The sequence below is a fragment of the Poromitra crassiceps genome (assembly GCF_964638095.1).
Source record: "Poromitra crassiceps genome assembly, chromosome: 1".
Taxonomy (NCBI): domain Eukaryota; kingdom Metazoa; phylum Chordata; class Actinopteri; order Beryciformes; family Melamphaidae; genus Poromitra; species Poromitra crassiceps.
The window spans coordinates 42,839,287-42,862,461 of NC_139623.1; the positions used below are offsets into that span (position 1 = coordinate 42,839,287).

The window sequence follows — 23,175 nt, forward strand, 5'->3', positions numbered from 1 at the left end:
ACTAACAGGGCTTCTGTCTCCTCACACAGACACACACATTAGCCCCAATGTAGCTATAACTAACACACATATATAGCTATAACTAACACACTTCTGTCTCCTCACACAGACCCATACATTAGCCCCAATGTAGCTATAACTAACAGGGCTTCTGTCTCCTCACACAGACACACACATTAGCCCCAATGTAGCTATAACTAACACACATATAGCTATAACTAACACACTTCTGTCTCCTCACACAGACACACACATTAGCCCCAATGTAGCTATAACTAACACACATGAACACTTTGCTACGTCCCATCGTGTCAAATTACCATGATAACTGGGGTGTTACTGTTTACCACATAGCACAATGACTAGTTAACATCTTCAGTGGCTGTTCTATTAACAGCTTTATCGCTAAGCAACAGTGGAAAAACCCCACCCCCCAATCACACGCACGCACACGCACGCACACGTGCGCGCACACACACACACACACACACACACACACACACACACACACACACACACACACACACACACATACACACACCCATGCCTGTCCCCTTTAAAAGTAATGGGGCTGTGTCTAATTTGGAGGGTGTTTGACAGACAGCATTTTAATGAGCCAGAGCCCGGGTGAGGACTAAAGCTGACAGAAGCATCTACAGGCCTTCTATCATGTCAGGGAGAAAGACTTCAAGGAGTCACATAAACATGGTGGCTATGGCGGGGAGGGGGAGGTTACTATTATCATACCATTAAATCCAAGGGCTGCGAATAAGCAGCTCACATAGTTCAGTGTGGGTAGAGTAAAAGAAGAAAGAAAGGCGAAGACAAAGCTTTACGATGACATACTGGATCCAAGGCAAGCCACATCCCTGAGTAGAGGTAGACCCATTCATCGGTCGGCCGATTCATCGGGCAGATTAATGCAGATTTTGCAGTCACTTTGAGATGATCGGCATCGGCTGACGCCTGGCCAATTTAAACAAGCTCAAATTCGCAATAGCTGCGACCACATATGCAAATTTCCAAAATGCAGGATGGCAGGGGCAGCCCACCCTACTCTGTTTCTGCCACCCTGCTATTCGACCCCCCCCCCCCACACACCTTCACACACACACACACACACACACACACACACACACACACACACACACACACACACACACACCAACTGACCGACTGACCAACCAGCCAATTGATTTGGTTTGGTGATTGATTTAATTGTGATTTATAGAGCTGCTGGTTGCAGCTAGAAATGTCTGCATGTCTGCTCTTAACTGGGACTGGGACTAAAAACAGAGATGTTGCTGCTGTGTGCACTACACTAACATTTTTTATTTATAAATATATAAATATATATTATATATATATATATACACATATATGTACACACACACACACACACACACGCGCACACGCACACACGCACACACACACACACACACACACACACACACATATATATATATATATATATATATATATATATATATATATGTGTGTATATATATATATATTTAAGCAATATAGCATGAGAGCAAGTGTGTTGTGGCGAATATATCCCGCTGATAAGCTGTTATCCCACGAGACCGCAGGCCGAGTGGGATAACAGCTTATCAGCGGGATATATGCCACAACACCACGTAGCTCGAGTGCTATATTGCTTTTATAAAACGGTTTCCAAGTATAACAATATAATAATAATAATACTATAAGTCCGACTGGCATGGTATTCTGATAGAGTCAGTTGAAACACTACTGTAAGGCGGGACCGCAAGAACGTGCGGGTGATTTGATTGGATCGTTCTGGAGACTGAAGTTGACATTGGCCAATCCTGGCGCTTGCTGAGAAGCTGAGAGCTTTCTGGAAAGCCGACAGGCAGCTCGAGCGCAGCGCTGCATTCTCAGCGCTTGCTGAGAAGCTGAGTGCTTTCTGCAAAGCCCGACACCAACTAACGTTACGGGGTTAAATGCGGGGTTAAATGCGGGGTTAACAGCCTTTTTTTGCAAAGAAGACATTAGCCCGCATCTATTCTTGTACAAAACATAATTTTCTGCGAAGTATTAGTAAAGTTATAAGCGAAGATCGATTCACAAGGATCTGACAGCTGTCTCCGCCATTTGTTTTTTTTGAGGTAACCAAAGGCTTTTAGTAAGGCAACCAATAACCCATGGCCATGGGTTATTGGAGTGGGTTATTGGATTTATACAATGGCTGTGAACCAATCAGATTGCTTGATTTGAGAGAGCCGTTTTATAAATATATATATATACCACAGGAGGTTTTTCTAGTGAGGCCAGGGAGGATGGTCCTCCCTTATTTTTTTAGAAGAGCTGGGGGATTTTATATAATAATATATATTTTTTTAATAAAATATCAATCAAATGTGTTTTTTCTTAATAAAAATCATGCTATTCTTAACTGGCCCCTGGCCTCCTGTCATTTTGCAAAAGTGGCCCTTGGGCAAAGCAAGTTGAGTATCCATGCTCTAGGGCCACGCCACTTCCGGGAACCCCCATCCTGTGTAAGTAGGGTTCCCAGAGTAAAACCTGGCTATTTCCACAACTGCTTATGGATGAGCATCATTTGCTGCATGCCATCGAGAAGCGTTGGTCGGATCGACTTCAAACTTTGGGAGTGTGCCCTATTGTGCAGTGCAGTGCCCTATTTTCGTGCAATTGGGAATAGTGCCACCTACTGGCAACACAAATAGCACTTTATCTCGATAGCCATTCATCTGATTGACTTAAAACTTAAAAGTCGGGGAGTGCGCTTAGGGGGACTCAACGGAGTGCAGGGAGCTGAATTCCGTGCAATCTGGCATAGAACCGTTCATCCGATTGACTTCAAACTTGGGGAGTGTGCTCCTGGGAACTCGAAGTAGTGCTGCGCTGAATTTCTTGCAAATCTTGCAATTTCTCACGTCACCTACTGGCAAGTAAAAGCAGTTTATCTCGAGAAACATTTTTCCAATTGTGACTTCAAACTTGGGGAGTGCGCTGCTCGGACCCCGATGGAGTGTGGTGCCGCATTTCATGCAATTTGGACTTATTCCAGGACTGTCTGTATGTCTGTCCTTCGCGTATCTCGAGAACCGTTTGTCGGATCGACTTCAAACTTGCACTTAGGGGGACCTGACAGAGTGCAGTGTGGGGGGGAAGCACCCACGGGGTGGTACATGGGGGAACAGGCACTGCACTAGTCACAATAAGGCAGCTAACAGTGGACACACAGTATTCAGTGTTCAGGGGTTTTCCCAGCCCTACATCCAGTGAAAATCACTGACTAACGTTAGATACTGGGTGTTAAGTATGCAGCTAGTTATCTTCAAAAAGATAATGTTAGCGAGCGGCATGCTAGCTAACGTTTGCGTTGCTAACACGAACATTAGATGCTAATGCAGTGCCATTCATGCCAGCCAGCTAACGCTAGCCATAACTGTCTGCTGCAGCTGTAGCTTTATCTCCCATGTACAAATCCATCGTCTGACACATTTGAATTCCATCTGTTTATGTCACTCTTGTCGGTTAACGTGGTACTAATGTTACAGTTACTTTTGGTGGCTGTCGGTCTTCTAAAGAGCCAGCCCACTGTGAGCTGAGCCAGGGTAACTTCCGCTGACGAGTGGATCACGATTTTTTTCAACTGACACCATTGGTTCTGCTCAGTGCTGCCTTCAGGATACCGCCCCAAAACGACCACGTTATTCAAAATAAGCAATGCTGTGTGCTAGGCTGCGCTCATGTTTATGAGAGGGTTTGAACGCTACACTGAAAACAGCCTTGAAACTGAGCACGGCATTAAAAGTGAATTGAACGATTGAATTCTGTATTTGCACGTGCTCCTTATTGTGTTTTACAATTCGCACTGTTCTATTTTTAGTAGCAAAAATGCCAGTGAAATGCTCGCACTGTCGAGCCCTGGATGGAAAATCAGGACATCATCAGTGATGTCATAAATCCCACATGTTGCGACACATGGCGCACTGTTTCCAGAGTCTGCACCCTAGAAATCATTGCTATAGTATTCATCATACTATAATTGGAGAGCCGTTTGCGCACAGTTACACGTTACATGGAGACACACTTGAGCAACTGTGATCTTTACTAATATAATTAGACAAAAGCACAATTACTGAACTGTGATGTCATCACTCCTCATGTCCTATGTTGTCGCAGGTTCATGCTTGATTGGCTGGGCTATGAGCAAGAATCGTCCAATTTATAACCTCAGCAGGGAAGGGTTTATGACATCACTGATGACATCACAATGTTTATGGCATCATGAGTGGGTATGACATCAGTGATGTCAGACATTACAATTCAGTCTATGGCAGACAATTCAATCTATGGCATCACTGATTATTAGTGAATGTGACATCATCAGTGAGTATGTCTGTTATGACATCATCAGTCACCACTGGCCACACAGTATGGCCACCACTCATCAGTGGGTATGACAATACTTGACGATTGTGGGGCATGACATCATCATGATGGATTGTTCATCATCAGTGGGTATGACATCATCAGTCAGTGGTGTTTGAATGCTCAGTTGATGGATTTCCTATGGGTCGTCACGGCGGGGAATTGCCGCCCTATTATATATGTACGATCGCGACATGAATGTCAAGGATCGCCATGGATTCTCGTCAAACTGCACGTCTCCAATCTGACCCGGACCTCAAGGTGATGATGGCAGGGTCGACTCTGAGGAAAGTCAAGAGATGCTTGTGGAAGAAGGAACGGCATTTCCGCCTTCTGGAGGATGGCGTGACTATCTTGCACAAGTGCAGATGGGCCTGGATGGGCCACTCTACTTTCTCAGTGAGTCAAGTGGAGGTGGTGCGTGAGGGCCATCAGTCAGAGGTCCTGCTCTCATGGGAGTTTCCTGCCGACCTCTGCTTCACCCTGGTGTTTCACGGTCGCAAAGGCCAACTGGACCTGGTGGCCGAGTCCCCAGAGGAGGCGCAGGCGTGGGTGAGGGGCGTCCGCAAGCTCATTCACATGGATAAGACCATGGATGACGAGGAGAGGCTGGACCAGTGGGTCTGGGACTGGTTTCAGAAAGGTGACAAAAACAAGGATGGGAGGATGATCTTCAAAGAGGTGCAGAAGCTGCTGCTGAAGATGAATTTGATGATGAATGACGAGCATGTTTTCTATCTCTTCACAATGGCAGACAAGTCAAAGAACGAGGCTTTGGAAATCGAGGAGTTTGTGCAGTTCTATAAGATACTGACTCTGAGGGTCGAAGTGTGCAATGTGTTCCAGGACTATTCTGCAGACGGATTGAAGTTAACTGTGAAGGAGCTGGAGAACTTCCTGGCTGGGGAGCAACACGAGGGAGAGCGCAGTGCACAGCATGCCCAGGAGCTGATCAAACGGTATGAGCCATCTGAAGCAGCCAAGAAGCAAAGCGCCATGTCTATACATGGCTTCCAGATGTACCTGTGCTCACAAGAAGGAGATATCTTTAAACTCGAACATGGAGATCTGCACCAGGACATGACCCAGCCGCTCAGCCACTACTTCATTTCCTCCTCACACAACACATACCTGCTGGACGACCAGCTCATCGGGCAGAGCAGCCTGGAGGCGTACGCTCAGACCCTGAAGAGAGGTTGTCGCTGTGTAGAGGTGGACTGCTGGGACGGCACCGACGGTGAGCCCGTGGTGACCCACGGCCACACCTGGACGACCAAGATCCTCTTTAAAGATGTGGTCGCGACACTCGGGAAATACGCCTTCAAGGCATCAGACTTCCCAGTTATCATCTCCCTGGAGAATCACTGCAGTGTGGAGCAGCAGACCCTCGTGGCCCAGCACCTCACCCAGATCCTGTGTGACACTTTGCTGTGCACCCCGCTGGATGGGCAGGTGCCTCAACAGCTCCCTTCTCCACAGGAACTGAAGGGGAAGATCTTGCTGAAAGCCAAGAAGATTGGCAATCTAGAGGGAAGCCTGAATGAAACACTGACAGATGAGATCAGCGATGATGAGGAAGAGATGGCCAACAGTGATGCTGAGAGCCCGTCTGCAGAACACCTACCTGTTAAGAGCCTGAACCCCAGTGAGAAATCCTCATCCAAATGGTCCCAGGAGCTGTCAGACTTGGTGGTTTACTGCAAGAGCGTTAAATTCCATGGTTTTGAGCATGCTCGCTTGAACTCCAAATGCTATGAGATCTCCTCTTTCTCTGAGTCCGCGGCCAAGAAGCTAGCTAATGCTGAAGGGAAGGACTTTGTGCGATACAATACAAGGCAGATGAGCAGGGTCTACCCGAAATGGCTCAGGGGCGACTCCTCCAACTACAACCCCCATGAGCTGTGGAGCACAGGCTGCCAGATAGTGGCTCTGAACTTCCAGACAGTTGGTCTAGAAATGGATCTGAATGACGGGCTGTTCAGGCAGAATGGACGCTGTGGCTTTGTCCTCAAACCAGACTTTATGAGGGACAGCAACATGGAGTTTGATCCAGAGAAACCAGAGGAGCGGCAGGCCTACAGACCGCTCCGCTTATCCATCCGGGTCATCAGTGGGCAGCAGCTTCCTAAGGTGAACCACAAACTGGCCTTCATCATAGACCCCCTGGTCAGAGTGGAGGTCTATGGAGTGCGAAAGGACCATGCAATGAAAGAGACCACTTACGTCCACAACAATGGTTTTAACCCAGTGTGGAACCACCCACTCAATTTTGAACTCCACTGCCCTGATGTGGCACTGGTTCGCTTTGTGGTGGAGGACTACAACAAGCATTTGAGGAACGACTTCATTGGACAGTTCACCCTTCCGTTTACATGCATCCAAACAGGTTATCGTCATGTACATCTCCTTTCGAAATATGGAACGGCTATTCCTCCCTCTTCCCTGTTTGTCCACATCAGCATCTCAGATCTCACATGAAGAAACCAAAGCTGAGGATATGAAGCAAAAGTCAGCCTATGATGCAGTCAAACTCCCATTTCTTTGTCAGCCAATCGCCAACAGGAAGGACCACAATGCCCTGGGCTCAGTGAGAAGTGAGTAGTAATTTATATATAGTGCCTGTCTGATTCTCAAGTGAACTCCCTATATAGGTGGCATTTCTAGGTAGAAAGTTCTAATTATGCTGTCTGAAACCAGTTTGATACATAAGTTCACTGAATTTGCAACCTTTCTAGTTACCTGTTGTTGGCAAATTTTCAAGGATGCATACAATGGTACCTTTGCTGGGTTAGGATATCGCATAATACCTTGCAATCGACGAAGAAGAACGAAGCGAGCCTCTCTAACTTCTGCTAATGGTGGCGCCCACAAAGCCTCCCGCATGAGAAAAAAGTGAAACAACGTTGGCTAAATAACAAACATCTGTCACTTTCTTTTCATTTTTATCCTGGAATAGTCAATAAGGTCAATCTTTACTTAATTAGTGCGGTCAGTTTGTACAGTGTCAGGAAAGCCACTTTTGATTGATAGTAGGAAGCATCTTACCTGACTGTATTCTGGACAGCAGCCGGCTAGATTGCTAACTAACGTTAGAAAACTCGCACCACCCGCCCAAAAGCAGGACTACACAGCCAGGAGGATAGCAGCACGGCAGACCTTCAAGTGTAAGTGGAGTTAGTTTTAACCGTGCTTTATTAAATGATAAGCTGTCATTACTTAAGTACCCAGCCATTTGTTGGTGAACAATGCGTTTCGTTAGCTGGGTTTTACGCTTTCAATTTGAAGGTGGAAAAGGGAAATGGTGTGATAGAAGATTTAATTGACACTGGTGTCAATTCTATCACTTCACACGTACAGTACATGTACGTATTAAAAGCGTAAAAACAGCTAACGAAACATCAGCCTGTGAAGCCTCAGACCTGTCTCGATTATAAGAGTAAGTATAACGTTAGAGAAAACAGCCATCAGCCATGCCGTTTTATACTAATTTACTGCCAAATGCTTTGGGATTCAACTTGATCAAGCTTGGTCAGAAAGTCTGTCTATTCAATGAAAATAGCACTAGTGCGACCTCTCGCGTGCAATGCTACCTTCAAGCATGAGGACGTCTGAAATTAGTTATTTTTCAGTCACCTGACTGAAAAATAGGCTATATTAAAATGAGCTACCTAATTAACCAATTAAGTCTAGTTAGGTAGCTAGGTGATAGGCAGTTCACTTGAGAATCTGACAGGGCCATAGTATACATACAGTATATACACTATACATATGTCTGCTGCTGCAGAACAGCGCCACCCTATTAAATTTGTATATATATAGGGCGGCATTTCGCAGAGGCGGTGCGCGGCCCACATGAATGCCACCCTATTATATTAATAAACGAAAACAATCCTGAGCATGCAACGCCACTGACTGATGATGTCATACCCACTGATGATGTCATGCCCCACAATCGTAGAGTGGTCATCATCGTCCAGTGGTGGCGAGTGGTGACTGATGTCATACCCACTGAAGATGTCATACCCCATAATCATCGAGTGCGCCAGTGGTGACTTATGTCATACCCCCTGATGATCTTGTATTTCTTTTGTATCGGGTATTTTAGAATTTGTTTACCTCTGTTATTATATGATCTTTAAAAAAGTTGTATTCTTGTTGAAAGACCTACTATTTCAACAATTATGTATTTTGTAATGATCACAGGTGTCTGTCATCACCTTATTGGGGCACCACGATGTGAGGTTATATATATGCCCATGCACAGAGAGATTGTTCTCTGTAATGCCTGATGAAGACCCGTGAGGGTCGAAACGTTGCTTTTTTGTAATTAAAAAACTCACCGTGGGAGCTTAAAAAACAGTGTGCGGATTTCCTTTTCTTTTTCTATACCCCCTGATGATGTCATTGACATTGTGACATTGTCAGTAATGTTATAAACATTGTGATTGTGATCAGTGATTGTCATTAATGAAATCATAGACATTATCATCACTGATGATGTCATAGGATTGTGGATGTTGATTGTGTTTGATCACTGATGACGGCACAATGTCTATTACATCACTGATGACATCACAATGTCTATGACATCCCTGATGATGTCATGGAGGATGTTGATAGTGTTTGTGTGGGTCGGAATCTGCCGTATTTTATATTCACCATGTTGTTAGGGCACCAGAGCTCCTCCACAGGTTCAAGCCCCCTCGTCTATTGTTGCTGTGACCGAAGCTCTAACTCACGCAGTTGTTATGTCATCAGTCAGGCGCGGACTGCATAATCGGGCACATCGGGCAAATGCCCGGTGGCCTGGCCTGTGCCCCCAGTCAGGCCACTCACTGAACAGCAGGCCAGGCGCCGCCTACTGGTTTACTAGTGGTTTTATTACTTTATTCAGGGTTAAAGTGGGTGCATCTCATTGTAAAATTGGACTCGGCCCAAATTGGGCTTCAAACGGCCCAAATCTGGCTTCAAACGGCCCAAATTGGGCTTCAAACAGCCCAAATCTGGCTTCAAACGGCCCAAATCGGGCTTCAAACGGCCCAAATCTGGCTTCAAACGGCCCAAATTGGGCTTCAAACAGCCCAAATCTGGCTTCAAACGGCCAAATTGGGCTTCAAATGGCCCAAATTTTTTGCCGCCGCCCTTCGGACGCCGGCACGCGCGTCGGCCCATATCAGCCTGGCCTGCTTGGTATCTAATGCCCGGCCTGAATTAGAATCCCAGTCCGCCCCTGTCATCAGTGATGTCACTTGAGAAATTGTGATGTCAATGTCATCAGTGATCTCATCAGTGATGTCACTCGAGCAATTGTGATGTCACCAGTGATGTCACTCGAGCATGTGATTTCATCAGTGATGTAAATTGTGATGACATCAATGATGTCACTCAAGCAAGATAGACCCGTTCTGAGCATGTGGTTGGGTAATTGTGCGTCGCAGAACCGCACACATCATTTTGTGTCACTTTCGTGACACCAAACGTGATGGAAATCATGACTAACAGACAGACAGACAGACAGACAGACAGACAGACACCGCCCGCCTAGGCAATTTTATTATAACTAGTCTTGCACGCTCGATTCCTAGGGTGGAGACTCTGGAGAACCTACCTACGTTTTCCCCTTAAGGCCTTGGCCACACTGATCCGTCAGAAAATGGACAGAATTATTGAACGGACAGATGTCTGTCCGATGCATGAGAACTGAGTCTACGTCAAACCCCTCGCCGAAAGCGCCGGGGCTGCTCCGCGGCCGGTGAGCCTGCCTGTGCAGCCTGCGTGCAGCTCCTTGGAAATGTGACTCAATGCAAATGACATGAACAGCGCGAGTATAATATAATGTAGATCATGTGCAGATAACTGGAGAGAAGTATATGCACTACATTCTCCCCTTGGACTAACTTCTAGTCACTGAAATCCTAGTGAAATCACACAATTTTACTCATTTTGCTGGGGAATCCTCGTTCACCGCCTCGGCCATCTTCTTTGAAAAGTTGAAACAAATCTCGGAACGCCTCCTCTCGAGACCTCGACTCTGATTGGCTAAACGGACAGTGACTATCCGACCATCCGACCATCCGATACGTCCGTCCAGAAAAAGTTCATCCCTCTTCAACTTTCTGTCCATCAAAACGTATGCAAATTTTCTGGATACGTACGCTTCTGAGTGCTCCACGGACAGTCGGACAGTTGTCATTGAAAATGAATGGAAGTGAACAGAGAAATGAACGCACACGGACAGACACCACGGATCAGTGTGGCCAAGGCCTAACTCATCCTTGTCCTCTTCCCCCTATTACATCACTGATGACATCACACTTGGCTCGAGTGACATCACATCACAATTGCTCGAGTGACATCACTGACATCACAAATCATGACTGACACCATGCGCTCAGAACCCACTTCACAGTCAATTTTAACAAAAAAAAACCTGTGACATCACAGTTGCGCAATTGCAAATGTATTCAACACACACACAAACACAGAGAGACTGAGGGAGAGAGAGAGGGAGGGAGACATTGTGCGTGCGCCAATACGGCAGGCAAGGCCACACAGCAGCCTAGCTGCGGGCACGGCCGAGCTGCGGCCGAGCTGTGAATGCAAGCTATAGGCCCAGCTCGGCGAGCTGCAGGACAGGTGAGCCCGCACAGCGGGCGAGCCTAGGAATCGAGCGCGCGTATATAGTATCAGGGCTTAAAATTCACTTTGCAAAATAGGGGGGAATGTTCTTCAGATAGGGGGGATTTATAGATTTTGGGGGGGATTTTTTCAGGCGATACTATAAGCGACAAATACCTGCTTCTCCTGTCCAATAAGCGATAATACTGTAATTTCACATTTTTGTATTTAAAAAAGGAAGTAGTTTATGCACACCTGAGTCTAAATTACTATGGCTTTTGGTTCTATGAAAGCCTTTATTTTTTGTATTGAGTGATACACTCTACTAAAACACTAATATCATATTATATCAGAAGTGTTCTTTGTTTTGTGTTCACAATAGTGATGTCAGTTAGATTTGGTTAGGTCAGAGCTATGGAATATTAAATCATCCATCTTTGCTCACTACATCTGCCTTTCTTACTGTCATTACTGGCAACTAAACCTGTTCGAATTTTGCATTGGGGAGAGTTCTATTTAAGTGAATGGGCAGGCATGGAAAGTCCACTATAAACGTGTGTCGTTTCACTTTTTATTGAAAATGCTTCCACCAGATTTTCACGGCTGCTTTATGAGAAACGCCATTTGAGTGGCGACAACAACGTTGACATCACTGGCACTCGGCATAAGAAGGATTAACGTCATTATCAATATCAGATTCTTCATCGTCAATAACGTAACACTAAACATCACTGACGTTACTCTGTGTTACGTTGACGTTACAGCTATAAGTGCCTTGTTGTTCGACTTGTCCTGTTTCTTTTTTTTGAGCGGGTCCCCCTTCTGACGACGTAGTTTTCCTTTTTAGCCAGCAATCTATCATGTTTGCAAGCAGCTAGCTGTCTGTATCCACCGAGAAATCAGCAGAGGAGCGTTGATGTCGAGAGAGGACTGAGGGACAGAGCGAGCATGCTAATGTTTGTTGTTAACTGGCCACGGAAGTGAAATTTGGTCCGCCCGTGTAACCCGTCCGGCCAGTGATTTGAATGCATTAAAGGCCGGGTTTACCGTGGGGAACATGAATATATATTAATTCTTAAAAAATCTTAAATTTCGAATCCGTTGAAATTTTTGAAATTGCTTGTTCACAGCCAGAGAAAAAAATAAATGAAAAAAAAAAAAAAAAAAAAAAAAAAAAAAAAAAATGGGCCAGGTGACGCGTTTCGACGCGAAACGCGTCACCTGGCCCAATTTTTTTTTTTTTTTTTTTTTTTTTTTTTCATTTTTTTTTTCTCTGGCTGTGAACAAGCAATTTCAAAAATTTCAACGGATTCAAAATTTAAGATTTTTTAAGAATTAATATATATTCATGTTCCCCACGGTAAACCCGGCCTTTAAGCACCGTTCCGCACAAACGGTCTGCGCAAACCATTGCAGGATTACTCCCCCTTTATAAATTGAAAATATGCGGGAATTCGGGAAAATGTGCGGGATTCCTGCAATCCCACGCCGAATTTTAAGCCCTGAGTATGTATATATATATACAGTATATAAGAGGGTACGGTGGTGCAGTGGTAAGTGCTGTCGCCTCACAGCTTGAAGGTCCTGGGTCCGATTCTCACCTGGGACGCTGTGAATGCTGAAGGAATGCGTGCCCGTCCGCATGTCCTCGAGTGCCCACCGCCAGGGTGGGGTCGTCAAAAGGGCCTTTCTGTGTGGAGTTTGCATGTTCTCCCCGTGCCTCCCGGGGGTTTCCTTCATATAGGAACCCCCTTCACCAAAACATGCAATATCCTGGTTGCTAATGTGGTTCCTCCTCTAGTTGTTAAGGGCGCCTGTTCGGAGGGAGGGTGAACCGGTTGGAATAGCGTGAACCTCCCACGTGCTATGTCCTACCAGTGAAGCTTCCCCTGTCAGGTGAAAAGAAGCGGCTGGCTAACTGCCCATGTCTCGGAGGAAGCATGGAGCCAGTTTCGTAGCCTAGGTAAACCCAGCCCCCACGTGACCTGCTCTCTCAGTTCCCAGTCACTAGCGACTGAGAGCAGGTCTGAGAGCAGGTCACGTGGGGGATGGGTTTACCCAGGCTACCAGTTTCGGCTCTCCCCAGATCGGCAGAGGGTGGAGTAGCAACCAGGATAAATAAAAGTAAATTAGCACTAAGGGGGATGAAAATGGGATAAAAAAATCAGGAAAAAAATATTAAAGGAGATATATACAGTATATATATATAGACACAGACACGTATATATAAACCCATATCGGTCGACCCCTACCCCAACTTCTCCCCGTCTTGTCTTCACCATAATGCTATACTGCAGCACTCTGGGATTACTGAGTAGCATGTAATGAGAATAAGCATGCAGCTTTAGTCATGAAATGCCTAATTATCCATTAGCATTAGCATGCACTGCAAGGCAGCTATGACACCACAATCCCCCACTGAGCTCACACAATACAGGACGTACTCAGAGGGTCCTGACGGGATGGGGAGAGCTGTCAGCCTATCAGACGGGACGGGGAGAGCTGTCAGCCTATCAGACGGGACGGGGAGAGCTGTCAGCCTATCAGATGTGTACTTGCACAAGTCAGGGTTTCCGTGCCATCGCGCCGGTCCAATACACCCACAACACAAGTGCTGCTGCCACCTGTTCTAATTTTGCGGGTTAATTAAACTGCTTACTGTCTGCTGTTGACAGGAATGTAGCCATATGCAGTCCAGATTACCCCCACCCACTCTTACATTTCCTATTCAGAAGATTGGGGTTCACGCACGCACGCACGCACGCACGCACGCACACACACACACACACACACACACACACACACACACACACACACACACACACACACACACACACACACACACACACACACACACACACACACACACTAATGTGTATTGTGTTCCTGTCATTAGCAATTTTCTCTATTTCATGAAAATAGGCAGTGCCTGTGTTGGTTAATGAGAGGCGATGTGCTTCTGAGACTTTGCATGTGTACAAAAAGCCTTGTAATTAGTCAAAACAACACAAATCGACTACTGTCATACTATAATGTCATGCTCTATTTAATATGTATATACACACACACACACACACACACACACACACACACACACATACAATGTCATGCTCTATCCATCCCCACAAGGGGAATCCACAGGCAAGGGCAGATAGGGGAAGGGCAGATACACAACAGCACCCATGCAGCTGGTAGGGAGTCAGTGCCTTGCTCAAGGACTCTTCAGCAGGGTGGGTGTTGGCTGTCATGGGGCTTTGAAACCCATGGCTTGTGTGGTTGAATGCAGCAGCGCCGCACTCATCTTGGCGGTGTAAGACCCCCCCGGGCCCTTGATCGAAACAGTCAACTAAATATGCAGAGCCCCGCCCACAGATCTGGACTAACTATATATGAGCAGAAAACCCGTCCACATCACCAGCTGCTGTGAAAGCCTGGCCACTGACAGCCTCCCTGCTTCCATCTGTGTGAGCCCAAACAACTGAGCTCGCTCATAAACTTCTCTATACAGTGCCAAAGTCTAAAGGTCTCATTATGCTTTCCGCATCAGCGAGGAACGCGAGTGTCCGCACGGAAAAGTGACGTCAAATCAGCAGACACGCCCCTCCGCAAGGCTCCGTGCGGACGGTTTTCGAGCGGCCGTGCGCACGCCGAAATTTGTAACTACGCGGACGCGGACGGGCGGACAAAGTGGAGTTTTCAAGACTCGCGCTCAATTCCGCCTGCAGAAACCCACACAGAGTATACAAGCTCCACACGTTTCCTCGTCGGATTCCGTGTCTCTCATTTCCGTGCGGCCGGCCAAAGCGTCAAGCATAATCCAGGCTTAAGAGATTTGATTCCCCATTCATTTTCCCATAGATGTTTCGAAATATCCTTCTAAAAATAGTTGTACTTGGTCAAACCTAAATACCTGGGGTGTTGTTCTCAACAACAAACTATGCTTTGAGTCTCATGTTGCTGCCACACCCCCCAAAAAAAGCCCAGCAGTGTATTTCTTTCCTGAGGAAAACGCATTTCTTTAATGTCCCCTCTGACATGATGACTCTTTTGCATAGGAGTTGTATTGAGTTGTTTTGCATTGTTGCATGGTATCATGGTAATGTAACTCTGGCCAATAAGAGCAGGCTCGGTAGCCTCGTCAAAGTGGCCAGTAAGATTTCTGGGAGAAGTCAAGCTCAGCTTATAGACCTCTACAAGAGGCAGGTGTTAAGGAAGGCTACTTGCCTCCTGGAGGCCCCACATCGCCCCCTTCAGTCTGAGTTTGAACTGTTGCGCTCAGGTGGTCGGCTGAGGGTGCCGCTACGAGGACCAAGAGATACAAACTCTCCTTTGTCCCGGGTGGCTCCCATTCCACTGTTGAATAGCCATAGCACATATACCACATATCATATATATATCATATATCATAGCATATATAGCACATAGCACATAGCACTTTATCCATGTCTGCAAATTCCAGACTGGAATTGCTCTTTTGCACAGACTGCCCCCTGACTTATGCACTTTGACCTTTACTTGCTGATGCTGCTACTACTCTTTTAAATCTCTGTGCCCTCTAATGCCCTGTTATTGCTGTTGTTGTTGTTGTTGTTGTTGTCGTTTATCAGTATTTTAGTGTTTGTGTGTTTTGTATGATTTTTTTTATACAACCTGGCTGCAGGTTATTGTCCCTATAAGGGACAATAACAATACCTTGCTTGACCTTGACCGGGTATATTCAGAATCAGGAGAGACCATAGCACATTTTTCACTTTGACCAAAACTATATAAAAAATAATAATAAAAAAAAACGTGTGCTACGGCCTAATTATGACTATAGCTGAATCGCTTGGTTTGACCCAGCAAAACTCTTCATAAGGATTTTGAGAAACGTCTATGGAAAAATGAATGGGGAATGAAATCTCTTGGGTCCCATGCCGAACCCGGAAGAGGGTGTGACTTTGGCACTATATACTTCTGCGCCATTCACCCTGTTCACGGATTCCCTCTCATTTGATCGAAAACGGCGCATGTAACCGATCCAGAAAGCTTCCGCGGGCTGCACAAACGCCCACAACCATGTCCGGCCAGTCCGGCCATGTCTGGCCATGTCCGGCCAGTCCGGCCCAACAAAGACACACCCAAAAGCAGAACCACGAATCAGACATTATCCTCCCTGACTAAATAAATATGAGCAGGGTGCCCGGGGGCGAGCCAGCGCGCCTGCCTGTGTTTCTATCAGCCTGTGCTACCACCGGCCATGCACAACCCATGCCCACACAATGTGCCATCTGGCTTGGCAGTAAACTGAGCCAGACCAGACCAGACCAGACCAGACCAGACCAGACCATTGCTCCAAAGGAAGGGGTGGAGTGGTGGTGGAGGGGGGGGGGGGGTGCTCCAGATGCCCCTCTCTCCAGCTGCAGCCTGTTGGCAATGTCATGGCACGCCTCTGGATTAATGATCTCCCCCCCCTTTTCTCTGCCTTTTCCTTGGACCGCTCTCCCACTATCTGTGGTTCCTGCCAAGCCCATTATCCATGCACGGTTTAAGTCAAAATGCCACAAGCTTGCTAACTGATCGATGGGCTCTTAAACGGTGGGGAGCCGTTCAACCAAAGAGGGCGGGGGGGTTGTATGCATGTGTGTGTGTGTGTGTGTGTGTGTGTGTGTGTGAGTGACAGACAGTGTCACCTAGCCCATGTTCCCGCTCCCATCCCCATCTCTCCCATAAGCGTCTGTATGGATTTGCGTGACCGGCCTGTGGGCCAGGGCCCATCGATTACAAGCATCCAACCAATCAGGCTGACAGGCACAGTGCACCTTGGCTTTTAATCGTCCTGCCCGCAACACGCATGTCCAACATGTACAGCTGAGCACGGACACCAAAACACTGCCCACAGGTAGCGATGAAACGATGATTGATTTATAGATGAACTGTGATCAAATTCCTGGTGGTTAGGGTTACCGTTTCAAAAGTGTAATTATCATCAAAATCATGTAGGTTTGATTACCACGGTTATCGCTGCTGCACAGAGCGATGTTCGCTTGTTTATGTTTAACCAAAGGGCAGTGGTCGCCTACAGTAAAGCTTAGAGAAGCGAGCTTGTGACCGGAAGATTGTCTGTTCAATCCCCGGGACCGGCAGGATAAATCTGGGTGGGGAAAGTTAAAAGGCAGCGCTTGCCCCTCCCTCATTACCACCACTGAGGTGCCCTTGAGCAAGGCCCTTAAGTTAAGTAAAGTTATCCTTTATTTATCCCTGTGGGGAAATTCATCCTCTGAACCTTCCTAGAACTAGGAGCAGTGGGCAGCTGCAGTGCAGCGCTCCAGTGGGGCTGCTCAGTGGCCAGCAGATCAGACTGTGGTTGTACTGGTCAGTGTCCAGGTGTGAATGTGTGTGTGAATGTGAACAGGGCACTCCTGAAAAAGAGAGCATTGCTCTCAGTGAGACTCCCCTGAATAAAATAACGTTTATTTTTTCAAGTACATAGTGCTGCTGCCTATGATTTGATTGACAATCAACATTGATATCGACACTGTTTTGCCAGTGAAAATAGTAGGCTATAACATATGTTGGGGGAGGGTCAATCAAATTTTCCCAATCACTTGAAAAAAAAAATATATATATATATATATTCTGGTCACAGAAAGGTTACAGCTTTTTATTTCAGAGCACACCAAATCCCTCCAGTGAACCCCCCCCCTCTAAATAACGAACGGTCCCTAAGCAGACAACAATATAAGCTAATGCAGTACGCGGCGACTACGGTAAACAGGCAACAACACAAGCTCCTACTGAAATCCCATTAACTGCCAATGAATTATTCCCATCTTACATCTGTCCCAGCTCTTACACACACGCACACGCAAAACACACAATGCACATGCATCCCGCTTCCTCATCATCTTCCTAATGGCCCGGCCATAAGCAGGCGAAACCTGGAGGCTTGTCGGGCACTTTCCATTATAAGAGAGCAGAAACGGAGACCCCCTTGGCCTCCGGGATGGGTTGCTACAGTAAGCCCAGGGATATTCTGATAATGGCAGTGCTATGGGGAGTAAATGCCACGGCTGCTGTGCTGATGTGCACCCTGGTACCTTGCCGTTTGGATACAATCACAGTGGATTGGCTTCAGCTTAGGCTTGCTGCTGCATCTTGATCTAAGTATTTGCCTTAATGTGTGCTCCCTTTGTTGCATCTGGCAACCTGGTTTCTCATGCGTCGTTTGGGAAATTGTCTCGCCCGTTGCTTCGCCATTGGAAGTGAGAGGCAACACAGAGGAGTCAGGTGGGCATCCGAAGAGGCAGGTGTACAGAAAGAGATTAGTGCCAACAACAGAAATTGTATTTGCATATATTTGAATTTGCCGTGCTCATGTTTACCTTTGAACCATTGATTTTTAAATTGTTTGAATGAAAAATGAAATGAGTTCACTTAAATCAGGTCAATCAATGTCGGGCACATTTTGAAATTGAATGCAATGGCTTGAAATTGAACGTGGTTATTATTCTAACATTTATAATTTATGATTCCATTTTCTCGGTTTAACTTCAGGTTTCGCATTTCACATCGGGACTTAGGAAATGTAAATAGTGTAAGCAAAGATTCAATTTAACACTATCAGAGGGTGCACTGGTATTACTGCAGCTAACTGCTGCAGCTAACCATGAGTTCCCAATTGAAAGGTAGCTAATGGAAGTGCAGAAATGAGTCAGAAACTGTAACTGCCTAGTGAAAACTAGCTAAGTAGCACCAGTGCCTTAAATATTAAATGTATTTATTTATTTATTTAAGTGAACGGTTCAATATGAGCAGTACAATTTCAAATTAATGCAACTCAGATACAATATCTGCTCCCACTAATCTCTCTCCAAATAGGTGGTCAAATGATCTTATGCATGGTGTTGGTGAAAGACAGACAGAGGACTTCCAGCGATTCTGAGGCAGAGAAGTTCACTAGACAAGGCTTCTACTTTTGTGCTTGATGAACTTTAAAGACGAGATGAACCCAACGTTCGGAGTCACGTTTCAGACTGAAAAACAAAACTTGTCTGAGATGAAAGGTTGAGAGGCAGGTCATAGTAGCATGTCGATGATTTGATTTGACAAGTTGGGGGACTGCATTTGGCTTTGGCCAATCGAGTGTGATTCAGCGTATTGTGGCGCTACGCGAGTTAGAGCCGCAGGCAGCCAGCTGCCTTTGTGTGGTGCGGAGCGGAGAGTGTAGCCTGTCGGCCTGGAATCTCCGAGAGGCCGGGGTCTGAATTCGGCCTTAACTACGTTAACTAACCTTATCCTGGAATGCGAGTTTAACGAGCCAGTTACATTTCTTTGCATTCTTAGACATTACCGTTTGATTTATTTTGTATGTTACATGCAATTGGCAAGTTAGTAGTTAGTTTATGGGCTAGAAATTCTGCCAGATTACAGACACTAGGCGCCATTTTCTCCTTCATTTGGAGGAGAAAATTCTCCTGAAATAAAGATTGATTGACAGCTGCCATGTCGTGATATAATTGGTTGAAATGGGGTAGAAATTTGATGGTATTATGTGACGTCAGCAAACTGTAGATTACTGTTATGAATGAAATCTTGAAAAATGAACTTTTGATGTGAAAAAGTGTGAAAAACTGAAGAAATTAGATTTTTGTGATTTTCTTGGCATACATTAATAAATAGGTGCACTGAACACCCAGGTATTTGAACTAAAATGAAGAAAAAAATCATTTTTGGGTTCAGCGCGACTTTAAGACCTGTTCTATTAAAACAAAGACATCTCCTCTTCACTCACTCCTGGCACTGCGCTTTCTCAAGAACCCACACAGCAGCCTCCCACAACCAGGAGGGAGCGGCTCTTTGTCTGGCTGCCACACACACACACACACACACACACACACACACACACACACACACACACACACACACACACACACACACACACACACACACACACACACACACACACACACACACACACACACACACACACACACACACACACACACACACACACACACACTCCTCTCACAGACAGAGGAGCGAGACCCGGCCTACACTATTTGTCTGCTGAGATGATGCCTTTCACCATCAGCAGCAGGAGGATGATGTGACGCTGAAAGCGAGATGGATTTCTGTTATCATACATGTAACGGTTGGGATGCCCCTGGTTACTGATGTGGAAAAGATGTTTGGAGATCCGTTCGGTCCCCTTTTAATCTCTTCAAGGTAAACTGCAGCGACACACTCCCAAATCCCAAACTGTCTGGCGGTACGCACAGCAGAGCACTTTCGGCTAAACCTCATTAATTTCCAGTAATAGCTAATAGGGAACGAGCTATTAAGAAGTTGCTGCTCGCGGGCTCTGAAATTGAAGGCGCTTTATAGGCTACAGTAAGCAGCTGCCTCTGGAGCCCAAGACGTGTCACGTGCATACCAACCATTTAACTACCTGCTTCAATTGAGATAATGGAGCGGAGGTGGAGGAACAAGGTTAACGGCCACCATCGCAGTGTTGCTCGCAGTTCAGACCCCACAGTTGCAGTGCAACAACAACAACAAGTTGTTTAGTAAGGCCCAGTTTTCCCTGGGCCTTACTAAACATTTTGAATCATGCTAGCTGTTATTGTCTCACCTCGGCGGCTCCCTCAGCTCATTTGCCCTGTCTTTGCTATTCTACTGTGTTTGATAGCCCGCGGATTCAATCTTAATTGACCTTGCAGGGCCAAGCTGGTTTGGAAAGCTGCACGGCAGCCTCCTCTTACAAGCATGAAGGCCGTAGAGAAAAGCACATATTACACACACAGCCAAAAGGAGCATTCTGGCTTCGTAAGAGTACTCAAACAAACATCCTGAGAAAAATGAAAATGAACAGGCTCTGGTTATATGATGCTTGAAATGTGGTTGTCTTGCCAACCGAAGCCATTACCATTAGAACGGAGCTGTGAAGAAGCCACAACACGCAGCGTCATTTAAACGAACTCCGCCGCTACCTGCTCGCTCGCTTGAGGGTTTGGATGACCCCGGTCACAGCGTAACCTTTCCCTTCTGTCACAGTTCACAGATCTCTCTGCACTCAGCCCCCCAGGGGGCGCTGTTGCCACGTTATGAAAGACAGCCCGCGATTTCCGCGCAACACACGGGGGAGGCACGGTGCGAGCTGCCCTACTGGCAACCTCCCTCCACCCCGCGGGACGGCTGCGGCGAGCACATTAGCATCCATCTTTTTATTAGCGCTATTAAGAGCGCGAGATGTGTTTTTCATCTCCAGGCCGTGTTAATGCGAGGTTAGATGGATGATGATGACGCGTGGCCGTGGAGATCTACCCGTCTGATCTGCAGAGGCTGACAATGAGGGCTTCATTAGCACAATGAATCTTCAGCGCCTCTTCGATGAGCTGATGACGGAGGAGAGGACAACGAGTGTCTCGCCTTCCACTGATAAAGACGACGGGCGGGGAACCAGACACTCCGGTAAATGACGACTCCTGTACCGACCCACTTGCGTTTTCCGCTCGTCCTTTGCTTTCTAGTTTAATAAATTGTAACCAATCTGACGGAAGCCTTAAGGCCCTCCTATCTCGCCTAAAGCCTTCCGCCTAAGATGACAAAGCCCTGTCTCGCTCTCCACCCATCTCCTTACGCAGCCCTCCCCGGCTCCAACCAGCCTACCCTCCAGCTTTATTGCCAGAGACTGACTCTGGCTAGATGAGATCCCCACACAGCTTAACATCTGGGCGCTTCGCCGCTGATGCCCTCATAAATAAAAGATAACTCCTGCCTACCGCGCGCAGTCGCACTGGTATAAATCATGTATATGGATTTCCACTTGCCTTTCACTCTCTCTTTCTCTTACAATCTTTCCTCCCTTCACTATTTCTCCATTCCCCCCCCCCCCCCCCCTGCTTCTTTACAACCCAGCATGAAATCCAGGAGACAAAGGAAGATGGCAGGTAATTGGAGTCAGTGATAAACATCTCATATCCATCTGAGCTTGATAACGTGGAAGATAGTGGAAGAACCACCTTGTCCTTGTTTCTCTAATTCAAAAAATCGTTGTGGTTCTTGACTATTGGTATCTGTGCTTGATGCATGTCACTGCATTTTGCTCTACCCCCAAAATAAAGTCAGCACAGCAGATCTAAGACAAGGTAAGTAATTAAATTCAGGGTTCGAGTTATAGTGTGAGTGCAAAATGATTGATTGATTATCTGTACAATAATGATCTATGGCATGAAACCCTTACCTTCAGACCCCTCCTACATTGACATGTAGTACTTTAGTATGAAACCCTTACCTTCAGACTCCCCCCTACATTGACATGTAGTACTTTAGTATGAAACTCTTACCTTCAGACTCCCCCCCTACATTGACATGTAGTACTTTAGTATGAAACCCTTACCTTCAGACTCCCCCCTACATTGACATGTAGTACTTTAGTATGAAACTCTTACCTTCAGACTCCCCCCTACATTGACATGTAGTACTTTAGTATGAAACCCTTACCTTCAGACCCCCCCTATATTGACATGTAGTACTTTAGTATGAAACTCTTACCTTCAGACTCCCCCCCTACATTTACATGTAGTACTTTAGTATGAAACCCTTACCTTCAGACCCCCCCCTACATTGATATGTAGTACTTTAGTATGAAACTCTTACCTTCAGACTCCCCCCCTACATTGACATGTAGTACTTTAGTATGAATCCCTTACCTTCAGACGCCCCTACATTGACATGTAGTACTTTAGTATGAAACCCTTACCTTCAGACCCCCCCTACATTGACATGTAGTACTTTAGTATGAAACCCTTACCTTCAGACCCCCCCCTACATTGACATGTAGTACTTTAGTATGAAACCCTTACCTTCAGACCCCCCCCTACATTGACATGTAGTACTTTAGTATGAAACCCTTACCTTCAGACCCCCCCTACATTGACATGTAGTACTTTAGTATGGAACTCTTACCTTCAGACTCCCCCCCTACATTGACATGTAGTACTTTAGTATGAAACTCTTACCTTCAGACTCCCCCCCTACATTTACATGTAGTACTTTAGTATGAAACCCTTACCTTCAGACCCCCCCCTACATTGACATGTAGTACTTTAGTATGAAACTCTTACCTTCAGACTCCCCCCCTACATTGAC

General features: G+C 46.2%; 1 protein-coding gene and 1 pseudogene across 2 annotated transcripts in view; one reads left to right on the plus strand and one right to left on the minus strand.

Annotated features, from left to right (window-relative positions):
* The window catches only part of lhfpl7 (LHFPL tetraspan subfamily member 7), a gene marked incomplete at both ends in the record, with an annotated part of 238,937 nt that overhangs the window by 47,629 nt on the left and 168,133 nt on the right, over window positions 1-23,175 (minus strand). The gene's annotated exons all lie outside the window — the stretch shown is intronic.
* On the plus strand, window positions 4,690-6,903 carry LOC310773680 (1-phosphatidylinositol 4,5-bisphosphate phosphodiesterase delta-4 pseudogene; annotated as a pseudogene). Its single transcript has one exon. The product of its transcript is annotated as a 1-phosphatidylinositol 4,5-bisphosphate phosphodiesterase delta-4 pseudogene (transcript).